The sequence below is a fragment of the Temnothorax curvispinosus genome, unplaced genomic scaffold (assembly GCF_003070985.1).
Source record: "Temnothorax curvispinosus isolate PA1 unplaced genomic scaffold, ASM307098v1 QBEX01015018.1, whole genome shotgun sequence".
Classification (NCBI taxonomy): Eukaryota; Metazoa; Arthropoda; class Insecta; order Hymenoptera; family Formicidae; genus Temnothorax; species Temnothorax curvispinosus.
In genome coordinates this window covers 144,000-169,389 of record NW_020224798.1, presented here as the reverse complement: position 1 = coordinate 169,389, position 25,390 = coordinate 144,000, and the positions used below count along the sequence as shown (strand labels likewise).

Genomic DNA, 25,390 nt, shown 5'->3' with positions numbered 1-25,390 from the left:
CGATACCGAGTATTTATTAACTCAATATACTTCACACGTTATCTGCCTAGCGAGTTTTATGCCTTACCGTATATGTCACAGTAGAATTTTTATTATCATAAGCGTATATGATAAAATATCATCTAACATGATTAAATATTCTCATGAGTAATCTGTTGAATAGCGCATTTTTTATGTTATTATTTAGTTATTCATGATTCAAAATTTTATATTAATGGCATTTATTTTTTACAAGCGCGTTTTAAAAAATTCGAATCTGTACGCGATTATAATCGGCAAATTTTATTTTTAGGATTCCCATATATTTTTTCAAATAATAAAAATTCTTTGATTCGTGCGAGAATAGTCGAAAAAATAAACTGAACTTATATTCGCAAGAAATAATTTGAAAAAATTTAATTACGCATGCCGTTGATTGTATTGGTGTTATAGGGTTGTTACGCGTGAAGTCATTTTTTCCATTTTGCGAAGGATCGAATCTACGTTTTGAATTGCCTGCAGTTCTATTGTCGTGCGCAACAAACCTTAATTATCCTTTGGAGAAACACTTTATGGCTAAGATTAGCAGATTACTGCGAATTTTTGAAGCGTGAAGATTCGGATAATTCGCATACATTACAAAGATCCCTGGCGTTCGCATAAGCGAACGCATAAGCGGGTAATCAGATACGTCTGTTGTATTATAAAACGGTACTTGGGCTTTTAGAGCCTTCCATATACCGTGATTATCGCTTCCTGATGCATTTCCGGCAATAAGAATCGGGTTATTGGGGCCTAATATCCGTTCGTTTCTCTCGCGGTACACGAAGGAACTGCTTCCGGACGGACACCGCGACTCGTCCGCGCCGAAAGTGTACCAGGATATTTCTGGGAGCGATAATTATCGATTATGCTAACGAGGCGTGCAACGTCATGCAATGTCGTTCCTACTTTCACTGGCACGTATATCCCGCCGGTGATAATGAGAAATTCGCACCGTGCGCGACCGATCGCCGCAGATCACAAAACGACCGACCGGCCGACAATCAAATATAGCGTCGGTCATAAAGGTTCGCGCGCTTCTCCTCGCTGAATAATCCGGATTTAGGCCGACGTATCTAACGGAGCGGTGTAATCTTCTTCTTCCCAATTATCGGTACGCACTTTCACCGGTTGTACACCCGACGAAGGAGAATGTGGCCGGCCGGTGACTGCGTCGCGCGTCAGATCGAGATGCACGCGCGTGAATCGGATGCATTGTGCAAATTCGATCTCCATAGCTAGTGTTGATGACTGAAACGCGCATTTTCCCTCGTAAAAGATACCTATATACGCGTACCAGTACGGTCGAAAGCGAGATACGAAAGTGAGTACCGAGACGGATGTGCGTCGGCATGGATAATTAGTTTATAATCGCATTATCCGGGAAAAGCTTCACTGTTACTTTTCTCTCTAGTAAGTCGATCTGGAGAAAATCGGGTAATATATCTCGCTACGCGCGCGCCTATATCTCTAGTCTACATAATTACTATATCCGTTATAGGATAAGATTTCTAAATAAGATATCATCAATCGGTGTCAATAACGACCAAATAAACCTCACCATAGTAGTATATAATAACATGGTATCTACTGACAATGAGTGATGTGTAATAAATAATGTAAGACTATTAAGATATACTTAGGAAACGTACTAGAATTATGATAAATAATCGTGCCATGGTGTCAAGTATCGAGATATATAGTACCTACAATTAGATGTTTCAGGTAAAACTCGAAATCTATATATAGACATAATTAGTTATTATATAGATTATATAATTAACTGAAAGTTAAATAATTAGGTCAAAATAATTTTCCTAAATTCACAGTTGAAATTATTAAATTTTTATGGGATATGTTGCTGAGTACAAGTAGGCGCTGTCTCGCGCAGTGCTATGTCCATTGCTGGGAAAGAAAGTGGAAACCTCCCGTGTAGCGGGCACACGTTTCATGCCCGTTATTTTATCTTCGTACAATTTGCACCGCACGATGCCGAAGATGCCGATGCCGGTTATGCGTGATACGCGCTACCGTCTCGACGCAGGGTACTATGCGTGACGCGTCTGATTAGTCAAGCGGCAAGGCGGCAGGAAAGTGCGAGAGAAAACGGGGCTTTTGTGTCAAAGTCTTTCTCAAGATATTTCTCCGTCGAATGATAATCGTTAAAGATTCGAAGAGCGGATACGGTACTCAATTTTTAACACATCTCAGACGGTTTTACAAGCTAAGAATTTGTAATGAGATCTGTGTATAACATTATCACGTACGGCTTTGGGGAAGAAATTGCAGAACGGTCAGTGAAAGCCTCGTACGAAGAACTCGTCACTTTTATCTTAATTTAGAATTGCAACTTTCTCATTTATGATTCTGTGCTTGTAGAATTTCAGCTAATTGCCGAGTATCCATTAATGATATGCAAAGAATGTTTCTACTCATTACTTGCACAATCGATTTATTTGTATGGTCACCTCCGTGTAACGTTTAAGCAGTGTGATGTTGCAACATGTTACTGGAAGCATAATGCGTCCCAAGCAAGGAAACGGATCCCGCCTTTGTCCATGAACGGATGATTCACGCCGAGCTCGACAGACGGTATCGTACCTCAGAACAGGACATCGTTTGCCCCACCGACATCTTCAAGCGAACTCACCTTCGCGCACTCATTCAAGAAGCCGAAATATCTTTCGATTGAAGCCTCGTAGGTAAATATTCATATTTTAAAGAGTTCTATATGCAATTAAATGTCCGGCAAATATATTTATTCGGACTTCGTTACCCGTATTCGAATCACGACGTGGCAATCGTATTCAAACAAGTTCGATTGCTTTATTCGACGAGTCAAGGACTCGACGTGAATTACCTTCAAGTACCTCTCGTCGCACAAGAAGGTTGTGATACAGTCTATAAATCATTTCAATAACAATCAAACACAGAGCCTGCAATTTTCACAACGACTTATAAATAAAGAATCAACTGACATCTTAATTGTGATGAATTCTACGTAGAACAATTCATGATTAATGTACGAAAGAGCTCAGAGCGAATTCCTTATCTAAATCAGTCTCCGAATTAGAGATTGAATAGCAGAATAAATAACAGAATCTTCAATCTTTATTTCATATACGGTAAAATAAACTTTATAATTTTAGTTTTAAAGTAAGTAGTTAGTTTTAAATTCGAAGTAAAAAATTAAAGTTTGCAATAAATGAGGACTTTGCTTCTTTCTTTCATATAAGATTTCTTGCACAAGATTCAATTAAGTAATTTGTTAATTACTTGTCCTATTGTTCTGAATGCTTCATGAAGTAATTTCTCTCTTTCTCTGTCTATACATATGTATAATGTTATCGGTCAATAACGGGTTATTGACTGTTTCGACAGATCAATTCTCTCCTTTGGCTTGAAGGCTGTTCTCGGGCACGGCCTCCGCATTTTCCGCGACATTCACCCACACACGTTTTCGCCATTGTTCCTCCTTAAACGTGCCGCTCCTTTTAAACGTTTCTCGTTAGAGGCGTGCAGCTACTCCAGGACGAGAACGTCACGACAACGGATCTTTATGCGAGGTCGCGACACAATACAATGTACGAAAGTTTAAAGGAGCAACGCGACTTCCCCGACGAACACCCTCATTTCTATAAGAGGCTACACTGATCGACATATCGAATTGATTTGTGAAGATTTATGAGCGATTCGTAGATGACGATGTCCTACCATAATCGGCTCAAACGGTTTCTTAATAAGGCACAGCATTACCATCATCAAGCAATTTGTTCCGTTTATGGGTCTCGTCGAGAGACTAATGCACATCGTCCCGCATATAAAAAATGCTCCGTTATAACTCGACATCTGATTCAAATTCCCCGAAGCATTTAATTATTTATAAAAAAATTTTATAGTTAAAAAATAAAAATTAAGAAAATTTTCAACAAGAGATAAATTTGTGCATAAAAGTCAGCGTTATAAACTTAAATAGAAAATAATAAGTACATTTTCTTATTGAAAACTAGATAATTCTATTAATTATATCAATATTCTGAAAATGAGATGCTAAGTAAAAGTCAATTCATCGAAAGTTGACTCACTTGTGTTTCCTATATTGCTGTTATTTTTAATTAATTATTTCGATTAATCTCTCTTAATGTCGATAAACGATGGCGAAATTAATTTGCATATCGTTATTCTCAGCCATGAGTTAAGCAATAATAGCTAAAGGGGTGAAGTTGTATATGGGATTGTTTAAGACGAGCAAAGCAATATTATCATTAGCGCGGGTAATTTATTCGACGCGTAAATCCACGTCGATGAGCCAAACTTTTACGAATCAACGTTATGGAAATAAAACAGAGAGGGGAAAAAAGGGAGACGCAGAAGGTTCGCCTGCACGCCCGAGGGGTTTGCGTGATTTATGATGCGTCGATGCTAATCTCAAGGCCTCCTCTTCACCCTGAAAAACAATGCTTCCGATGAAGGGCAAGGGCCTCCATCAATACCGAATCGACGCTAATTACAAATTTATTTACAGCCTCGACAATTTTTCCCGATACATTTTGAATCCTGTGATGTCAAATGTATTTTTGATTTACAATTCCGAGTTAATTTATTCTAAATCTATAAATTCGAAAGTTATGCACACTTTCAATTGATGACAATGCATCTTTATTAATAATTAATCACTACACTCGAACATTGAATAAGACTTCGTTCTGTGCGAAATATTTTTGTAATGCAATAAAAGATAGAAAGATCCTCAAAGCTATTTCTTTCCAAGTTAAAATTAGTTGATTCTATATATAATTCATTCAATTATTAAAACATTGCTGCAGTTCATATGAATCATCTATCATAATCAAGCATCGAGAAATTATACGAACGAGAAAGAATGAAAATCTTACTCCGTGAGCTCGTGATTCATAAGGCGCTGATGCTTGTATCGCGACTTTTCTTTCTAGCCTACAGGATAAGACCTCGGGCGGGGATACTAGCGGGCACGTTCGCGTGCAACGTGGGGCCCCCGCACGCGGTAATCATCTGTATAATAATGGCTCGGTCGTTGCACGCGCGTGTCACTCCTATAAGGAGCGAGCTGATGCCTACGCGTTCGCTGCTGCGTTTTTTTTCTCTATTCGTGTCTATCGTCCGTGCACCTACGAGGAAGAGCACAGAGTGGAACGGAGTAAAACGTGATGCAGGCGATGAGAGAGAGAGAAAATCCTGTCCGCCTCCACGTGTTGGCGCGCGTCGTTTGCTCCGCATGTACCTTCGCCCGCCTTCTCGACTACGCTAAGTGAAGATCTTGATGTAAAGGGCCGTGATTCTTAGACACTCCGCGTGTTGATTGCGTCGACGTGCCCCGAGGTCACAGCGCGCACCTAAGCGTACACACGTTGCTACATTTGTATCGCGATAATAACTTGACATGTCAAATTGAATTTTACTCAACGAGTAGACAATTAATAATGAGCTTTTTTATACCTTTACTTTACAGATTAAGAAAATGAAAAATATAGAAGCGGAGAATCTTTCTCTTTAATAAAGATAAATTTTCAGAAATTTTTTACTATGTTAATAATTTATATAAGTATAGGTATTCGCGCATAAAGTATTTCCATCAATACAAGTATTAAAAAAATTTAACAATATAAAAAACGATTTAAGAAAATTTTATCTTAGAAAAATAAATGAGTAAAGAAAAGAGAAGAGAGATTTCTCTTTCTCTTCTTCTCTCATTATATGGAAAATTGTAATGATGATTAGCCGTTACTATCCGTTCTTCCTCCGTTTGGAAAGTACTAATTTTATTGCAAGCATAGTGCAAATGCAAACTCGCGAATAAAGTGCTAGTCCGATACGAAACAAACTCGCGACGCTAATTTATTGTTCGGTTAGCGGTTTTACCATCAGGTCAATTTTTTTCGAACCGATATCGTGAGCGTCGTACGGTTAAAAGCCCGCATAACTCCTACGTATCGGCAAACCGCACTAAACGAGAAACGTAGCATTAAATATTTTTACCGAAACTGAACGCGCGTTATTCGTGGGCGATTGTTCAATCAGAATCGCCCGCATGGTCTCTCTATGATTTTTAGCTCTGGCGGCTGATTACTCTACCGTAACTGAGACCGAAATATGACAGGGCCGAAAGTTATACAAGAGCAGAGCAACCGTGCAAGACAGTAACACAATTTAAAGCAAGATAACTACGCCGAAAATAAACCGAGGTTACGTTCTCAAAAATTACTTTGTAAATTTAATTCTGGTGCTTATCTTGCGTCACATAAATTTATTATATTTGAACAGATAATTACACAAAGACGAATTTTTTTACCTATTTAGAAAGAGATAAAAAAAAAGAATTAATCTTCTCAGAAATAACAAAATATATTCTGCCTGAATAAATATATAATCCGAATCATTTAAGTAAAATAATTTATTAGAGATCAAAGGTGAGATCAAAAAGATAATATAAAAAGTGTCCATCGAGCAAATATACTTGCAATTCAGATTATATCTCATATCAAAATTCAAGGCCTTGTAAAGAATTTCTTACGAGATCGAGGTCGAGTCTCCCAGGTGGAAGTCCGTGAACACTCTTATCCGCTAAACCGTGTCGTTACCCTATCCCGTTTGTATCTCAACGCATATGGATGAGACCATCGTCATAGACGGTAACCGTCAAAGGTAAAACTTGAAAAAAGTACTCACGGGTACGTCAAGTATGGCAGTCACCGCAGTGTCGAGTCTCAAGGACGCTGTTTAACGCGGTAAGGTACATGTACCAGCATCTACTTAATTTCGATAGGAACAGAGTGGGCGACGGCGGTTATATTCTCCTGTCTTCACACAACGCTGCAACGGCGCGCTAACCAAGAATGAAGGTTGACTGTGTAAATTGTGTAAAACATCGGCGAGGGAAAGATTCGTCTGCGCTGATTCCTGCACTCTTCAACCGTGTTCGGTAAGGCGGGTTTACTCGTTACTCCGTGAATATCTCGCACGAATCGACACGTTGGACTCGCGTGAGGAAACACTCGTTACGCTTCAAGTTCACGGCACACTCAGTAACGAACTCGCCAGGGAGACTATCAGCTAGCGATGATATGTGGGCGCCAGCACAGTGAAGCCGCAGGAAGGCCGTGCTGGCGTTCGAGCTTCAAGGATTCGAGCTGCCAGTTACACGTATCAAGTAATTGTCTTAGCGGAAACCCTTAGAAATCCTCGAAAGATACATTAGAAGAGCGCTTAAAAATCCGAGTAGAAAAGTGATTTTAACATTTACCAGATGCACTTCTTCTAAGAACGTTCTCGGAAAGAATTTACCGTTATGAGTACGTTTATGAGTACGCGAGATAAAATGAGAAAAAGTATATTCGAACGAACAAACAACATCTCTGCAACCTCAAACTGCTAATTTCCAGCTTCATTCCGGTTTCACTCCGCCTATATGTCGTTGGATAGTTCTATCACGATGCACACAATGTCAAGCTCGCCGGGAGAATTACTGTAATTTCTGAACGAGGCCGCGCATATAGAACTTGCGTGAAATCTTCGAACGGGAGTCAATTGATAGGGAGCACTCGTTAGGTGAGGCTTTCTCTAATAGTTTGATCTTACTGACACGAATCGCGTGCTGCCGAGACTTAATTGCTGAAAATTCGCCGATGCATCGACGTCGGCGGCGGCGAACGCGGTGTATGCGGGTCAAGGGATCAAGGGAGACGCCGTGATGAGTAATGAGGTTTGTGACACGCGAGGCGTCAGTAACTAGGAAACAGTATCTATAGGCCGATCCGTGAAAATTTCTACGAACTTTCCCACGCAATTTATTCCCACAAAAGAATCAGCCTGCCACCCAAGTAAATTGCTTTTCTTCGGCACGCCTCGCTTCTTCGGCGCAAAATGTATGAGACTCGCAGCAGATTCGATTTCGAGATAAATAGTCGCTCGGAAAAGTGGGTCGATGTGTGAACGCGTGACGCAATACAACAATAGAAAACTATACATATAAATCATTCATTGAAAAAAATAATGTAAAAAGATTTGAAATTGATGTACGTAAAACAGAGTGTAAATTAATATAACAGACAGAATCTAACACACCCAATCAGTCTGACACATCCGATTGCTCCAACAACCCACGTACGTGTCGTAAGCGTATGCAGGAATGTAATTACTTAGTCAAGCGATTATCTCTCTCTTATAATGACATTCATTCTTATCGGGGAATACTTGAAATTGCAGTGATTAATTAGCGGTAAAACGTGTATTGATTAACGCGCGGTAATAGCTTGCCTAAGCATCTAAGTGCAGGGAATAAACGTGAAGTTCGATAGATCGACGGAACATCATTTTCAGCGAAGATAAAGTAGATCAATGCTACCTCACTAGGTTATAACTCGAAATGCTCGACCTTCGACATTAAACGGAATTCTCTTGCCGCAGAAGGACGATGATCCTTCTGCAGCAGACCTTGACCCGTGCCACTCGCGTCTGCGAATGCTTAATCGAATTCCCAATAAGTGGTATCCTACTTCTCAAGCATAGAATTACATCTTTATCTCGCGCGAGCGAAAATAATTAATAATAAAAACAAACTTGAAATCGCGGTGCGAGCCACGCAGGAAAAGACTGTCCTGAATAGCGAAGCTCGCACGAAATATCGCGTTCTCGGTCGAAACGATTCGACTTTCGTTCTCGTCGAGCAGCGTGAAACATCACGGCCAGAAAATCCGCGAGGCAATCTGATAAACGACCGGTTCGCGACGCTTCGCATCGCGGATATCGGCGCGAGACGCGTGGGTGCGACGCTATAAAGATCAGCTCTCCTGTGAGTTTCCGCCTCGATCCGGCTGAATTTCGATTCGACGAGAACAAATGAATTCTGAGATCCGAACCACGCTGCAAGGTCAATATCGACGATGCCGCGAGAAGTAGGACTGCCGGCAACGCGACTTTCCATTCCAACCGATTTTCTATTACATGTTTACGCAGTCAATTGATTTCGTGCACTCGCGACGCTCAGCCGCGCGGATCCCGGTTCCTATTTTCAACTACATTTAACGTCGCCCATTCAACATTACTTCTCGAATATTGTGTCGATATGAATGTCAAACGAAAAGCAGGAGATTGCGTGCAAGAGTGTTGCTAGGCGGAAATTTTACGTTACTTTTCGCAAATCAAACGGGAAATCGAACAGTCACGTTACGACTCAAATATGGTGAGAAAACAATTCAATCTCCGTTATGAAAAAAAAGTAAGATGCGTTGTTTTAGTGCATATTTTTGGCAGTCGTACGATGTCACTTTTTATTGCGCAAAGTATTCAATCACCTTCGAGAAGTTTATTAATCTCATCTCACGTCTTGAAATGTCACTAAAATTAAATCTACACGCGAATGTTAAAAGAGAAACTGAACGAAAAAATCAGTGATCGAAATAACTTTTTGCGCTCGTATTGTATAAATAATGGAAACGTTTGTTGACCGATTTTTCGAAACTATTTTAAATTGCAAAAAATTAAACGGTATAACGATCGTAATCGAACGTAGGCGAAGGGAACTTGATCGATTGATCGATCGGTAACCCAATTGGCTCATCCATTCGGTCCCCGAGGGTTTACATAATGGCGCTCGACGTCCTGTTATGGAATTTATCGATCGCTACATCGATATAAGGATGTACGCCGGCCAACTGTCATCTTATCTGCGTCCGTTCTGGCCATGGACCCAATTCAATCCCCTTAAAATTAAATTTTAAGTATTATTTGTCTTTTAAGCGAATCTCAATCGCAGGTATTTCATAATCTACAGCGATCTAAATTAGTATCGTGTAGCAAAAAGGTAGAAGTAAAAACTATTGCATAACGACTCGAGCTTCAATTGTTACGTACAAAGCCGATAATTTCCGATTGCATTTATTTGTATTGATCAAGTCTATATTTGAAGAATATATTAGTAGAAAACTTATAAAGCAGTGTTTTTGCCGAAACAAGATTCAATAACCTGATTGGTCATTTTAGAATGTGAAATTGGAGTAAAAATATGGGACACTTTCTATGCTCAAAAAACAAAAGACACGGTGAAAGATAAACGTCGAACGAGCATCGTTTACTACGTTTACTAAAACGTGCATTACGATCCGCCGCGAAAAACGAGCGAACTGCGAGCCGCTCGGCAAAAATGTATTAACGTAACGCTTCGGTAGTTCGCTCGCCGCAGTCATATTGGAGCAATCATCATTTCTCATTGTTCGCGCAGTGAAAGTGGCTTCCCGTGCATAGCGCTGCGCGTGTCGCCCGCGGACATTGTGTTGTTCTTAAAATAATTATATCTGGCCTGCCTCTACCCAGTACTGCCAGTACCTATGCGGCGCAACAGCTGATTCGCATATAACTCGGGCCGACCGTCCGAACTCGATAAATTAAATCTCGTGCACGATTCAATAATTCCGAGACGCTCGTCTTCGTGATTCGTGATTCGCGAACCCGAGAAACGTTGTTGCAAATAACAGATCGTTAACGGGCAGTTTGCGCTCGTGCTTAAGGAGCTCGATCCAAACGAATTATAGCGGCGTGTAATAGCGGATCACGAGCCTAATTGCAGATCCCATAATGCCGGATGAATTTAATCACTCCCCTTTAAATAGATCGCCTCTAAAATTCACCGCTAATACTATTCTAGATACGGAGTACTTTAACAGTCGATTTTTAAACGGTGCAACAAGAAAGAGTATGCATCTATGAAATTATTTCTCTGCTCTGGATCTTTTAATTGAACTCATTTTCAGTATAATTTACATCGTTTTCTTTGTTCGCGTTCATCATCACTGATTTTTCACTCTATTTAGAAAAACTCTATGCTATATTATACATTATATGATGTATTTATATATATACATTTCAATTTCCTTCAATTGCGAGACAAACACAAGTTATCGCGGCGAGAAATACAAAATTGTTGCAAGTGCTTATTGCTCTTAATTTCCCCGGAATTCCCATAATACCGATTGCACGGACAGCAAAACATCAACGAGGACTGGATAATACTACGATTTGTAGTACTATAATTACGAATGATCTAATATTGTCTTACGTCACATTAAAACAACATTAACATCATATCACTCTTAGAGCGATATGGAGTAATTTTTTCCAGGCGAGTGATCTTGGATGTCTGTGTGCTACGGTTATTTCGGTTCGATAATTTTCGACTAGTGACTAGTGAGATAATTTTTAAAATATCAGAACAGTTCACAAAAATAATTCAAGTGCTAATCGCTCAAAATAGAACGACTTATCTTCATTGTAATATTAATGAATCTCCAATCACTTTTATCTATATATCTATATATATCTATATATATCTATATATACGCTTGATTTTTGATACACAAACCATATATGTAACGTTCACATAATTACAATAAGAAAAACTCGTTAAATTTAGAAACTTACCAAGTGATTGCGAAAATAGATACATTGTACATAAAATTTCTTCGTGCAAGCTACGAAACAAATGGTTCAATATGCAAGCGACAATGAAACATGCAGCAATTTTCGCGAATTTTATCTATTTTTACCACTTTTTCGAGTGAGTTAAACAATTAACGGGAAAAGTGGAGCAGGAGCAATTTCTTCCAACTCCCACAATTTCGCTTTCACGATACCATCGTATAATAGACGATTATAGCATGTACGTTGCATTCGACTCGAGCATGTTTCATTCACGCTCGTACACGCGCGAAGCTTAATGTCATACAGACGTAAGTACGCACAGACGTGCGTTATGAAGATGAACGAAACTGCTCCCGTCTAACACGCAAGTAACACTCCCTCATTAGTGCAAGCAGCAAAGAATTGTGTCTGGATATTATGCTTAGTCTAATGCGATAAAATAAAGTTTTACAATTTATATATGTACATAAATTATATATACTAAAAAATATAAATAATTTAGACTTTAAATATAAAAAATAAACAGGCGTAATAAAAAGAGAGCATGATGTAAATTATAATGCAACAATATCGAGCAGAGCAGGGGCTGTTTAACAAGAGCGATTTCCTTTTATCGTACAACTAACAGGGGCGGCAGATGCACGCCATGTGTTATAAATGCCCCAGTGAGCATCTCGTCGATAATAAATCTCAGGAAAAGGCGTGTGTATATCCGTGTCTCGATTAAGGAAAAATACGCGTGTAAACTATCGCGCTTTACACAGCTGTATCCGATAGGTGCCATGGTTACGCAGCGTCTCGGTATTTTCCAAAATTTTGAACAAACACTTGAGAATTGTATTTAATCGAGTATATATAAAAGGAAGATAAGAATTTTCACATAGATAATTTTTATGCTGGTTGGATGTACCGTACTGGCCGATAATTTTGCAAAATAGTTTCTACTTTGCTTTCTTTTTACGTGCAATCGTTGCGATGCGACGTCATGTTTTGCACAGCGCAATTCTGCACTCTTTCGTAAACCACCGGGTAGAGCAATTCAATGCAACTCGAGTAATCCTCACGGCGTGACCATGGGAAAGTAAGGATACAGCAAAAGTGAAAGCAATGTAGGCCAATATCGAAGTCAGGAGGCGTCGTATCGACCAAACATTTGTTTGACGACATGGCGCGAGATTGGCTGAGAATTTATTAAATCGAATATATACATACATAGTAATAAGGTATGCATATATATAATATAATCAAGAAAAAATAACCAACATTAATTCACGAAATTATTGCACTTAATAATTAATTTTTATTTGAGGGTGTATATGTATGTGAGTACATATACATATACCTATAATATGTGTATATATCATCCTACATCTTTTATTCGAATATATGAAGATTTATTAAAATATTTAACATTGAAAATTAAGTTATTAAAAAATATTATATTTTGCGAAACTTTTATTAAGGATTTTAAATTCGTTCGAGAAGATTTATAATCGAGGGAAACTAAACTGATCTCATACATCTTGAAATCTTGTGTAATATTCGAGATACAAATATGTATCTTCATTAATTGTTTGAATAAATATGTCTATCAGTTTCGATTCGCGTTATCAGCGTTCGCAATTGAAAAAAAGTAAACGATACGTTTGTTACGAAGATTCGTTAAACTCTTGTTGAGTCTTAACAACCATCGCTTATCACAGCATTGAATAAGCAACAAAGCGAGGCATGAGGGAGAATGAAAGAGGGAGAGAGAAAGAGAGAACGAGGTTGCAGGATGCAGCTGATTGACGATTCGCAACGTGAAGCATCACCGTGAACATGCGTGTCGCGACTCAATACGCATAAGAGAGTGTACGCGATTGCATAGCAGCGAACACGCGTGACAGACTAAACTTAGAGGTTCACAAACATCTTAATCTTATGTCTTTTATGAGAGGCTCTTAATATTGTGTCTCTTAATATTCCATTAAGAATAATAATCGGTTTTAAATTTTACTTAAATTTTAATGTTACTTTACATGCCAATATCTTTATATAAGCACTATATCATGCAAATTTGTTAAATAAAATGTTACTGATAAAATGATGATACATTAGCTTGTCTGAGCAATGGTAATAGAAGCAATTAAAGTAATTGATTGTACGATAATAATGTACACAGAAAACAGACTAAGCAATTTTGGCAATTTTGAAGCAAAATATTTATGCAACAATTATATACATACGTTTTATTTAAAATAACAAAAATTTAGTTCCAGATGTATCGTCGCGCCTTTGTGAGCCTGGTAAGGAGCCAATTAAGTTGTCGGTTATCCTGGAACGTGATGCTTGCTTCGTCGAATGGAACATTTCGCGGGTTCTCTTTTTGCTGAATATTTCCTTTGAAGAAGAAGAAACTACGAATAAATCGCTGAAAAATTTGTGCACTAATTCCTAAGTGATCTGATATTCATAGCAAAGTACGTATTACAGAGTTTATAGACTTCAAGCCAGTAGTAACATGTTAAGTTTTCAGCTCTTTTAGCAAAAAAGAAAAAAAATTGTTAATTGTTATTATAATAAAAGATTTTTATAATACGTATCTTTTTACAGATTTCTCAAATATTTTTTTTTCTTTTTTTTTTCTAAAATCAATGAATAAAAAAATGAATTAAATGTACACGAGTATACCATTCATTTAATTAAAAAAATCCGGTTTTAATATCTTACAATATCTCAATCAAAATTCCTCGATAGTTCACCTGTCGCGAAAACTGTAATAAAAAAAACAATAATGGTTGGCGGCAACCGGCTCTGTAATTCAATAAATGTCACGAAAATGACGAGGTGCCAGCTCGCGCTGTCGTGCTCTTCGACCCATTTTTACTCGGCTGCACCTCTCATCGCCGTAACTCTCTCGCATGGCGAACGATAGCATAAAAGGATAATAAAACTGCCGTGACGGGGCGAACCGTTCCGTTCGATCGGAGCACCAACCTGCCCTAGCCGGTATCACTCTTGCTGCGGCGCAAATATACGCGGTGATAAATGATCTATTATTCGTGAATGATTCGCGCGGAGCCTAGAGCAAGGCGATATTCGACGTTCGATTGTAGCAGGCAGGTAAAATTTGTCTGCTCAAGCTTCATGCTTCGCTTATCCTTGAAAAGTTACAGAAAATAAATGAAACGTGAATCGACTCTTGATTTCCGCGCATTTTGCGTTTTATTCTTATATTAATTATTTTTATACTATTAGCAAGAGAAAGTATAAATCGACACCTTTTAGTTTCGCGAAATAAATAAATTATCTAGCTCGGACTTCGCGCGAGATAATACGAATTGCAACTTGCAAGGACAGCCGGTAGGGAAGCCGGCAACAAAGCATGCTCCGTGCATGGGCTGATCTTGTAACAAGAGGCGAGGGGCAACAAGCGGCAATTAGCACGATCCTACATGGCAAAGTGTAGAAATTCTCGCGTGTTTACGCGACGAGACGCGCACTTTATCGGGCTCTGTGTGCGCGCTTGCTCGTAAAACGCTGTTCGTGACTCCGCAATATGCTCGAGTACGTTGACCGCGGTTGCATACTGCGGTAATTAGGTAACAAAAACCGTGAGTCTTTGTCGCGCCCGATAAACAATCCGTGGATTTAAACGCCCCGCGCCTCGTGATTGCACGCGATCCCGAAATCTGCATGCCGCGCAAAAAGGTAAAGGTCAAAAAAAGGTCTCGGCGAACGGCGCAGCAGTCTGCGAGACGGGCAAGAATAATTACAGCATCTAATCGGTATCGCTTCCCGTGTTTGCGCGATTACGTAAGTTAATCGACCGCGACCGCGAATTCCCCGCCCCGATTTCGATTCTATCGACAGCGCGCGGTTTCAATCGGCTGAAACGGGCAGGTGCACCGGGCCGGATATGCCGCTCAGCATCATTAATCGATCGGATGCTTCGATCAACATCTGATAATGGCATGGCCTCTTTCATGATCAAAATGACGCTGCATTAACCACCGAATTCGGGTCAAATTAATTCAACCTCTCTTTCTTTCGTTTAACTTGTATAAATTTATAACTAATTTAGATATAACATTTTTCACCTACACACATATACCTATTATATAATTTAGATAAATTTTGATAAAATTTATAAGTTTACTTTAACATATTTAATAATAAGATAGCACGATCGAGATACAGCGGATCAGTCTTGTCGTGACAATCAACGTTAGTAAGAAAGTCATCATTTTCATGGTCGTTTTTCGAAGAGACTCAATTAAGGGACTACTTCTTGTGGCAAAAGGTACAACCATTAATTACGAGATTCGTCAGGTATATAGTTGAAAGTCACTTTGACCCTTGGTGCAACTTGGTGCATTGTGCGGCAACGAATCGCTCGCGTGCAATTAAGTGGTACGGTTCTAAGCGGAGGTGCCTTTGAAACTTCATTCAAAGGAAAGAGCTCAGTCGGTTAATCTCGCGTTCTAATCCACACGATTCGAATCGATTAAACAATGCATAAATTTCGAGATTGAATAAGAAGTTATTACGGCGAACTCTGTTGCGCTTGAAAGAATAATTCATTAAGGAACGCTTCACCGGCGCACTTTTCATTTCTTTAATTAATACAGTGCAATGCAATTTCGACGGTATAACTCTTTTTCCGCAAAATGGAGCAAACTGAGAATCTCGAAACTGCACTCGATAACGCATCCGAGCAATAATCGGGACGGCATATCACGCACCAGCCCGCGATGCAAATCATATTTCTTACGCATGCAATTAGTAACTTCCCCGCGGGAGGCAAAACGATCATTATAACTGCACGCATTGCGCAGATCGGGTCGCGTATCTGCGGAAATTAGCGTTGCGCCGTAATGCCACTGATTGTGAGTAACTGTAACTAGATGCGAAATGGGCCAACGTAATTATCAAGAAGCGCGGAAGAGGAGGACGCGATGAGATAGTTGACTATACATATGCCCGATGGAGCTCACGTTTTTCTTTACCCTACCGGCAAATTATAGTCCAACACGCGATTTTGTACATCTAATAGAAGCTTCAAGTGAATAATGTTTCCCGAATAGAATCAATGTTTCACACTTTTTTTATCATATACCAATGGTAATCGTAATCTGATGTAATCTTTAACGCTGTCGTACATTGGACAATTGCTGAAATTGTATATCTTTCATCATGTAAGACTAAACTACCGGGACTCGTGAAATACCGAGATATTTTAACGGCGAATTAAATTGAGATCCTGAAATGTAACTCGTGATACATATACTTTCTTTTTTATGCCCGCGAATTGCGGTGAGCCGACGTAATAAGGAAACGTGGCTCCTCTTACGTGGAGCTAAACTCTCGGTAAACAGGTGTTCCCGAAAGATGACAGATGGCGGATGATGAGAACGGCTGTACGAAGCGAGTGAAATCGCTCGCTGCTTCATCTCGATCGAGAGGCGTATTCAAAAGGATATAACGTCGCGATTTGCAATAGATGTAATCACTTTCTAAAGAATACTAATGTCTGCTTTTTTCCCGCATATAAATCTTTTGATCAATCTTTTGATCATCATACCATTATAAATTGCGAATAATCTCTTTAGTTGATCTATCTCGGTCGAGATCGTCAATCTGTTGCCGTTTCTTCGTAAGAAATATGCGTTAAATACTAGAAAGACCGTTATTACATTCTCTGACGTAGACTATATTATTTCTAATTTTTAACTCTCTGTATAATTTTTCTTTATGTATTTTTACTGGAAGACAGCTAGACTGTGATATATTAGAACGTGCACACGTACACTGCGGCATGCAGCATCGCGCTAGGCGAGAGCATTTTCTCCGTTGATTTGTAGAGCGTGGCCGCTGCACGCCGCTTTATTTTATACACGGTCAGAACCAACGAGCCCTACTCTCGGTCAGCAGTTATTTAACCATAATAGGACGCTATCAACATTTTAAATCGGCCTACGTCGGCCACGGCGTGTATCGTGAACGCGATGCAGGAGGCTGTGCGTGAGGAAGAAAAATACCGTTTAGAAACATTTTCACTTAACACATAGAGCAGAATCTTGTTTATGAGTAAAAAAATAAAAATTTTCAAAACTTTTTTGTGGAAAAAAAGACATACCGTATAAAGAATAGAAACTTTCAAAAAAATTATTCTCGAAATCCAATGCGTTAACTTGATGAGTCTTGACTTAATTAATTTCATAATCTTCGACGATAAACATACTTATCAGATAAGCATGCTGATAGTAAGCATGTATTTCTAAGTTAACTTTACAAATTGCTGATAACTCGTCGCTTGCACTAATCTGTTTATGCAATCGATATGCATTATATGTAATCTTATCTTCACAGTCTTTTATCTTCACTGCGAGACACACATTTTCCATTGTTCTATTTTTATTTCTTTATAACTCAATTCGTGCGTTACTCAATCATGGTCTTCTAACTCTTCGTTTTAAGAGCAGACTATTTTTTTTCTGCTCTTCAAGAGCCACGCACGATTGTAAAATCATCTAGTGCAGGAGTCTGTTCTGACTCGCTGATATTGCGAGCGGTTGCTTGCGCCGCTACCTCCGCCTGCAACACGCAGCATCAGGTTATCTCGGAACATGTGCGGAACAAAAAAAAAAGAGGCACAGGTGGATACGAGCGGAAATTGAACGTTGCCATTGGCGCAGCAGGCTGAAACGCGGGGTGGCAAGCAAGATCAAGGATGATTTAGGGCCGATTCCACCGACGCCGATTACTGTACGTTCTTTCTCCCCTCGGTATCACCATCCTGTGATCCCCATGGAGAGAGAATATTCGGTCGGCGGAGATAAACGACGTCGGAGGAGTCGGTTCTTATAATCGTTCGTAATATGTTTACATGCATGCACCTGCACTTTTATTAACGTTTACTCTAAAGGTGTAAATTTCTATGTCTTATTTACATATAGAAATTATCGTAATTATCTTTTCCAGGATCGATGACTACGCGGTTCACTCTATCGCATCGAAGGTAAGCAACGATTAAATCGTGCGTACAGTAAATACGCATTAACCCCGGAAAATGGAGGAGCAATTGGTTGCGCGTAAGTGCGCACGGCGCGAGTTAGTGCGCATCGACGATACGGGATGTACAGGAAAGAATAAAGCGGAAGCCTTTGCGGGAGGAAAACGGTTGTTGATTACGCATTATAAACAAATTGCCGATAAGCCAAGCAAGAAGGAAAAAACGTGATGTTTACTTCGGTATCGATCGGCGACACCGAAATGCACTTTGAGGAGACAAGCGCACAGCGTTCCTTGTATAGATTTTACTTTGTTATAAAAATAACAAATTGCTATTATAGTTATAATAAGAGAGAAAATAAAATACCGTTAATAATGTATAAAACGCAATACGTAAAAGATTTTTTTTATGAAGCTTTTACCTACGATAATAAATCGTAACGAAGAAACTGTAATATGTACATTATTAATTATTAATTAATTATGTAATTGTTTCTGCGATACGTATATATATAAATGTAAGTAAATGATAAAAGCGAAAAGTAGAAATAGATGGAACATCTGCGAGTGCGAACGATCGATACATTTCGCCTTTCTCATTGTAATTACAGTTATTACACGCATATCCCGCGTTATGTGATAGACGCGAGTCCAATTACAACTAATTCGCACTCTGCCGACGAAGGCAGTGGGTTTTCTTTTTTCCTTCCTCGCTCTGTCGTAATCGCTTTTAAACGCATCGGACGGTAGGTAGTAACGACGTAATGTAAAAAACAGGGAAATCATCGGAGCATGTTCAGCTGAAATCCACTGTCGAAACGTTTGCAGAAATCGCTTACACAATGCTTCGGTAATAACCGATGATAATGAGGTTAATGTCAATCATATTTGCCACATACATAACTAATATATGATGACTGATAAATTACTCTTAGTTTACGTGTTATAAAAAATTTCGTTTTGAAAGAAATTTGATTTTGGTATTGATCGAAAGCAAATATTTTCTCCTTTTACTAGTCAAACTACTTTTTTTATAAAAAAAAAAATTGCATGTTACGTACTGTCTAAAATTAATATTGCTTTAATGATTTCTCGTTTGTATGAAACCACAAAATACATTTTGTGTACGTGAGTGAACAAGTTTGATGAAATAAGCTTCATGGTTCATGGTAAAGTTTCTTGTTTAGAACAAAAGCACGTAATAAGCAAGATTGGCAAGTGAACACGGTCATGTGAAATTCGTACCTTTTATTTAGTTAAAAGGTACATTGTCGCACGCGAACTCCTAATTTGTTTCCGTGATCCACAGAACCTCGACGTAAAAATACTCACAAAAGTTCGCGTGTCACATCACCATTGTGGTCTCCAATCGATCGATTACATTATTCGGACCGTCCTTTTTTCATCCTTTTTTTGCTAATCATTGTCCAAATTTCTTGGTTAATAAATTGTTATCGCAACATAATAGGTTCAGATTTTATATCGCAATTACAGGATTTGTCAAAAAACGCCAAGAATATTAATAATAGAATATACTCCGAAGTTTGCGCGAACAGACTGGGAATGTAAGTATTTATATTTAACAAAGAGAACAAAAAACAATGGAATTCTCAACAATGTTAGATTAATGGCTTGGAATGATTTTGAAGATTTTATCTTAACGGGTCTCTCGTTATTAAGAGGCTCAAGTATGTATTTCAGACGTGATGTAAGTTTCTTAAGTTATATTCGCGCGACGCCGTCGCCGGAAATTCAGCCCGCATGAATTATTTCGACACTCAATTCTGCAGGCACTTGAGTTTCGTCGTGAGTACGCATAAAGTACCCGCTTTCAACTTGCAAACGATTGACAGACAAATTGCTTTTATACATATATGTATATGTGTATTACATGCAAATCTGACTACCAAAATATCAATACACGCCATATATGTACACAGCTAAAAATATTGTAATCTTGAAAATTACCACTACAAAGATACAGAATATCAAACTAACGAACACAAATGTTTCATCTCAGTAAAAAAAATCTTGCTTCTTCAAAGGTATTATAAATAGATGCATAATAAAGATTTTTGCATAGCAAAAGGCATACCTATTATTACTTAAAAATTAGCTGGATCTCAAAATAGATTGGGTTGGTTTTACATATAACCGCGTATTATAATAGCTACTAATTTACTCAAGAATAAAGATGATTCTGAGCGAATGTCGGGCTTTCATGCAGAAAGAAAGGATCGCGGCAAAGTGCATTCGATCAAGTATCTCGTGAAACAACGGCAGCGGGTTGGTTCACCGGGTTTGTCTGACTCTCTGTACGGTAATGCACCCGCGTACATGCGTGAGCTTGCAATGTACGCGAGCATCCTGCACACATATTGACACAAATTGTATCTGGAGTACATCGCGCGACATGAGCCCGCCCGTTTCTCCAACTGGCTTCCTAATCCAGTTAAACGACGGCGGAGTGGCGCAGCACTGTGGCTGCGGCTGCGACTCAATCACTTCTCCTTTGAGGCGTTACGAGGGCGTTCAACCTCGCCCGGCGGAGGAACCTCTCGGTTGCCATAACACGCGAGATTCGCATGTGGCCGCGCGTGGCCCACGCGATCACTTATTTCACTAAAAACGTAAAATGTGCGCAATAATGATGTCACGGAAATGTATTAAATGAGAGAATCGATAATAAGCTTCCAATCTTCTGTCGATTTTATCTCTCGTAAAATCTCAATACCATTACAATTCAATTACTCTGAAAATAAGAAAGTTGTAGAATTAACATTCTACGTTCTACGTGATAGGAGTTTATTCGCCAGCTAATGTGCGAATTAGGTAAAATGAAGATATTCTCGTCTAGACATAATACTCATTCTTTCCATTGTGTACATGCGTGTATATGGCACATTCGTCTTTTTCCATTCTATTCTTTATGACGCGACGCAAGCGGGCCAAAGATTTGCACAGAGACAGAGAATTTTTGTTGAGCAAGGAACTGCAAAAGATATCTGCAACTGAGATACTTTTCTCTTAATAATAGCGAAAACGCAGTAAATCCGTATATGATGGTTGGGTGTCACGGTACGGCGCGTTATTCTTTCACGGTAACGGGAATCGAATTGCCGACTGCAAGTTGCGTGTCATTCCCATTCTGCTAATTCGGTCTCATCCGCAGGAAAGCGTTTGTGTACCGTTTCCCGCAATATTGTTTCAAAGAGCCACCATTTAGACTAATGTGGGACAGATTACGTTCGCGACCGCGAATACGTCATAATCTGGGAAAACGGATGCTAAAGTTATGTCAATGGGACATAAACGAGCCAATTAATGAGCAATTATGGGCGCATTATCGTTGCGTTATCGCTACACATCGCGATCACGAAAAGAGAGCATCAGGCAAAATTCGGATAGTTGTTTTGTCACAAAAGTGGCACACATTGTCTATACCACTGTGACTAAGTGGTTAATGTGCAATTTGTAATAAGTGTATGCCGATTTTCTCCCATACCTTCTGAGAAAATTAATATCTCGTCACATGCCTTTTATATCGAAACATTAAACAAATTGCACTTTCTAAAATAAGATAAACGTATCTAAATCAACAATTTCTGATGTCTTGACGACTAGTTAAACGTCGTACTTTGGATGTTTAAAGAAAGTATTAGAAACTATGGCCTAGTCAGTTACGGCACTTTGCCATTAGAGTAACATAGGCACACGTATGATTTTTTTCCAGATTGTATAAACATACGCAAGACAGAGAAGATAAGTCGACAATTTCCAATCAAAATTCTGAGACTGTGCCAACATCTCCTTGGGATGCAACTGTTCATCCTCCAACTTCCTCCCCGATAAAGTTGTTCGATGCAACCGGAAGTTCTGCTCAACTCCGACTGTGTTGCAGCGATCTCGACACGGTGCCGGTACGCGCGCAAACACAGTCACGTACACGCATGTCCGCTTCAACCCGTTCCTCCGCACGCTCGTTGCACGCGCATCGGCTCGCGTGCACGAGTGTGCTGCATCCGTAAACTAGGCTCCTGGAATTGAAACTAGCCGCGCACATATGGCGCACATGGCGCACAGGGGAAGAATACAATGTCGTAGAATTTGATTATTCCAAGCCGTAATTTGAACGGTTCGTTCAGAATAATACCTACGTCATGCTACCAATCATAAAATATTCACGCTATAATGGAGAAAAAATAATTATTATCTCCATGATATATGGCAACTATACTTTAGGATTGCTTTTAATTACACCGACTGGAAGAAAAAAGAATAATTTGCGATTTATTATCAATGATAATATGAAAATTTTACCATTGTTCTCACCAACTTTTAAACAAAAAAGAATAATCGGAAAATATTCCAGTATTCGAAATCTTCTCTATTTAAGATAGATAGAAACATGAGCTACGAGAACACTCATGATATAAGATAAAGAATGTATGTACATAACAAGATTATGCTTATCACCGATGAGCCTTTAGTATTACGAGTAGATTGTACAAAGGTGAACTCCAATAATAGTATTGGCGTTACTGTAAGATCAAAAGTAAAGCATATTCGTATCTCCGCAATGCAAACGTTCACTAAATGTTACTTCAATGTAGGGGGGTAGGTCGTGAAACGACGGAGAGAGTTAGCCAAGCGTGCTGACGAGCATCCGCTTCCGCAGGATGCGCAATTGTCATTTTACCTTTTCAGGATTCGGCCGCTGAATCGGACACGACAGCCGGCGCGATTTTGCACGGGGATTAATTCGTCGCGGTATCGACCGAAGGAAATTAATCCGAGTTCACTCGTGCCGGATGGCGGTGCGAGTTGAAAGAGGAAAATCGGAGCAATGAGAGGGACGCCCAACTGTATGTCGTTAGTCTAGTTGATCGTTTTTGTTGAAGGTTCCTGAGTCACCGAGCTGACAATCGAAAAAGTCATATGAAATGAAAGCTAACACGTGCGTACTTTTACGTACGTAAAAATCGAAGCACTATTGATCACCATGTAATTTTCTAGCATCAAAATTTGCATGTTCATGCATATATGTGTGTACGTGTGTACGGGCGAAATTAATACGCAAGAATTTTTGAAATGGATCAACACTAGTTATGCAACTTAAACCTTTGTCTTTTTCAGAGGACGTGAGCGACACGAGTTACGTGCGAAATGAATCTTTATCTCGGTATCGCGTTGCCTCAGTAATACATGATGCGTACATATTATCGAAGTAATTCTACACTCGAGCTATCTAATCACGTTGGTAACTGGAGCTTCACGTGAGAAAAGAAGCCACGTAGCTATTTACGCAAATCCACATGCGCTAACCATCATGCGCGGAAATCTTACGTCACGTGCAGAAATTCTCTCAGCACGCATCGAGCGTTCTCGGAACGTTGAACATTTGCAATTTTGTAAATAGTCTCTAATTTTGTAATAGCCTACATATTGTCAATTTTCAAGATGGCAACCAAAACTTGCCACTTTTAATACATAAAAAAAATTATAAAATAATACATATATAATATAATATCTGATATCCTTCACGCTCAGCATTTACATTTACATATATTTTGCGTTTTCTTCTTCCCTTCGTTTGTTAATTTTTTGATAAGTATTATTATAATTCTTTATATGTGTTTATGTGCCAAATTTTATATATCTATGCATATACCTATATTTTATTTAACGTCAGTTAATACAAGTCAGTATCTTCTATGACATTCTATATTTATTTATGTACACGTAAACGATGCACCTTTATGTTCTTCATGTTCTCTTTCCTCATTAGCGCATCATGTCACTGCACACTGCAATTTGAAGTTTGCATGCTCGTACATCGCGGATGTCTTGCATTGCCTGCGTGAATTCTCTCTGGTAGCAAGCACTCTCCGTCCCTCTCGCCGGCGGTCGCCATTTATTCGCTTATATGTGGGCTGATTACCTTCGCGCTTACACGCGAGAGCGGAATCCATCGGGACGACTATCTAATTTTATTATGAGACGATCATCGGTATGTATTCTCCGTACACGGAATGCAAACGTGCGCGGGACTTCTTTCGGCCGTCTTTCGCGTGCCTTCTTTTCATCGCGGGTTCGCGAGAGAAAAGTTCTCGCTCTGTAACTTCGCTCGCCTTGCGGAGGTCGCCTAGTTGCAAAACTCGTTTCACGGGCTATACGACGATCGCGCAGTTATCCGGCCGGCGAGGGAAAGAAGAAGGACGAACGAAGAAAACGAAGGGAAGAAAAAAAAGAAGGGCAGAGAAATTAACTTACTATTCTGGGAAACTAGTAAGTGCGAACACTGCGCCACGGAGTAGACGACATATGTAAAAAATAAAAATAATGAAAAAATTATATCGCGATATAAAAGCAAAATAATGATACAACGTAATGTTAAAACAATAAGTACTAAGTGCATAATTATATCAATAATCAAAGTACCTACATAATTATAAAAATTTTTCAAAAATTATGTATTGTAAGTATATATTGTATTATAAATGTTAAAACTATGAATATATCAAATATATTATCGATTAATATTACTCGAGCATTGTAAGAAACAGGTGCAGTTTTTGTACAAGCCGATCTCGTACGAGCGCATATACGGATATTTGAGATACCATCGTCGGATACAAGTAAAAATAATCGACCGGAATAAAAATACGTCAAGCGGTGCATCGATCTTTCTCTCTGGAGAAACGTCGTCATCGTCGTCGCACCGAGAATGGCAAAGTCGTTGCAGCCGGTCCTGCAGGTGCAAGAATCTTGATTATTACAGCTTCTATTCCGCAGGACTCGACTTAATGAGAATACTTCCCGCATGAGTACAATCATATTTGTGACGATGCGCACCGCACTCCCTACAAACGCAACGATGATCGCGACTTTCTTTTACGTCTTTTGTTTCTTTTTCTGTCAA

General features: G+C 39.2%; 1 protein-coding gene across 1 annotated transcript in view; it reads right to left on the bottom strand.

Moving 5' to 3' along the window:
- Positions 1–25,390, bottom strand: part of LOC112465249 — a 67,779-nt gene that overhangs the window by 17,726 nt on the left and 24,663 nt on the right. The gene's annotated exons all lie outside the window — the stretch shown is intronic.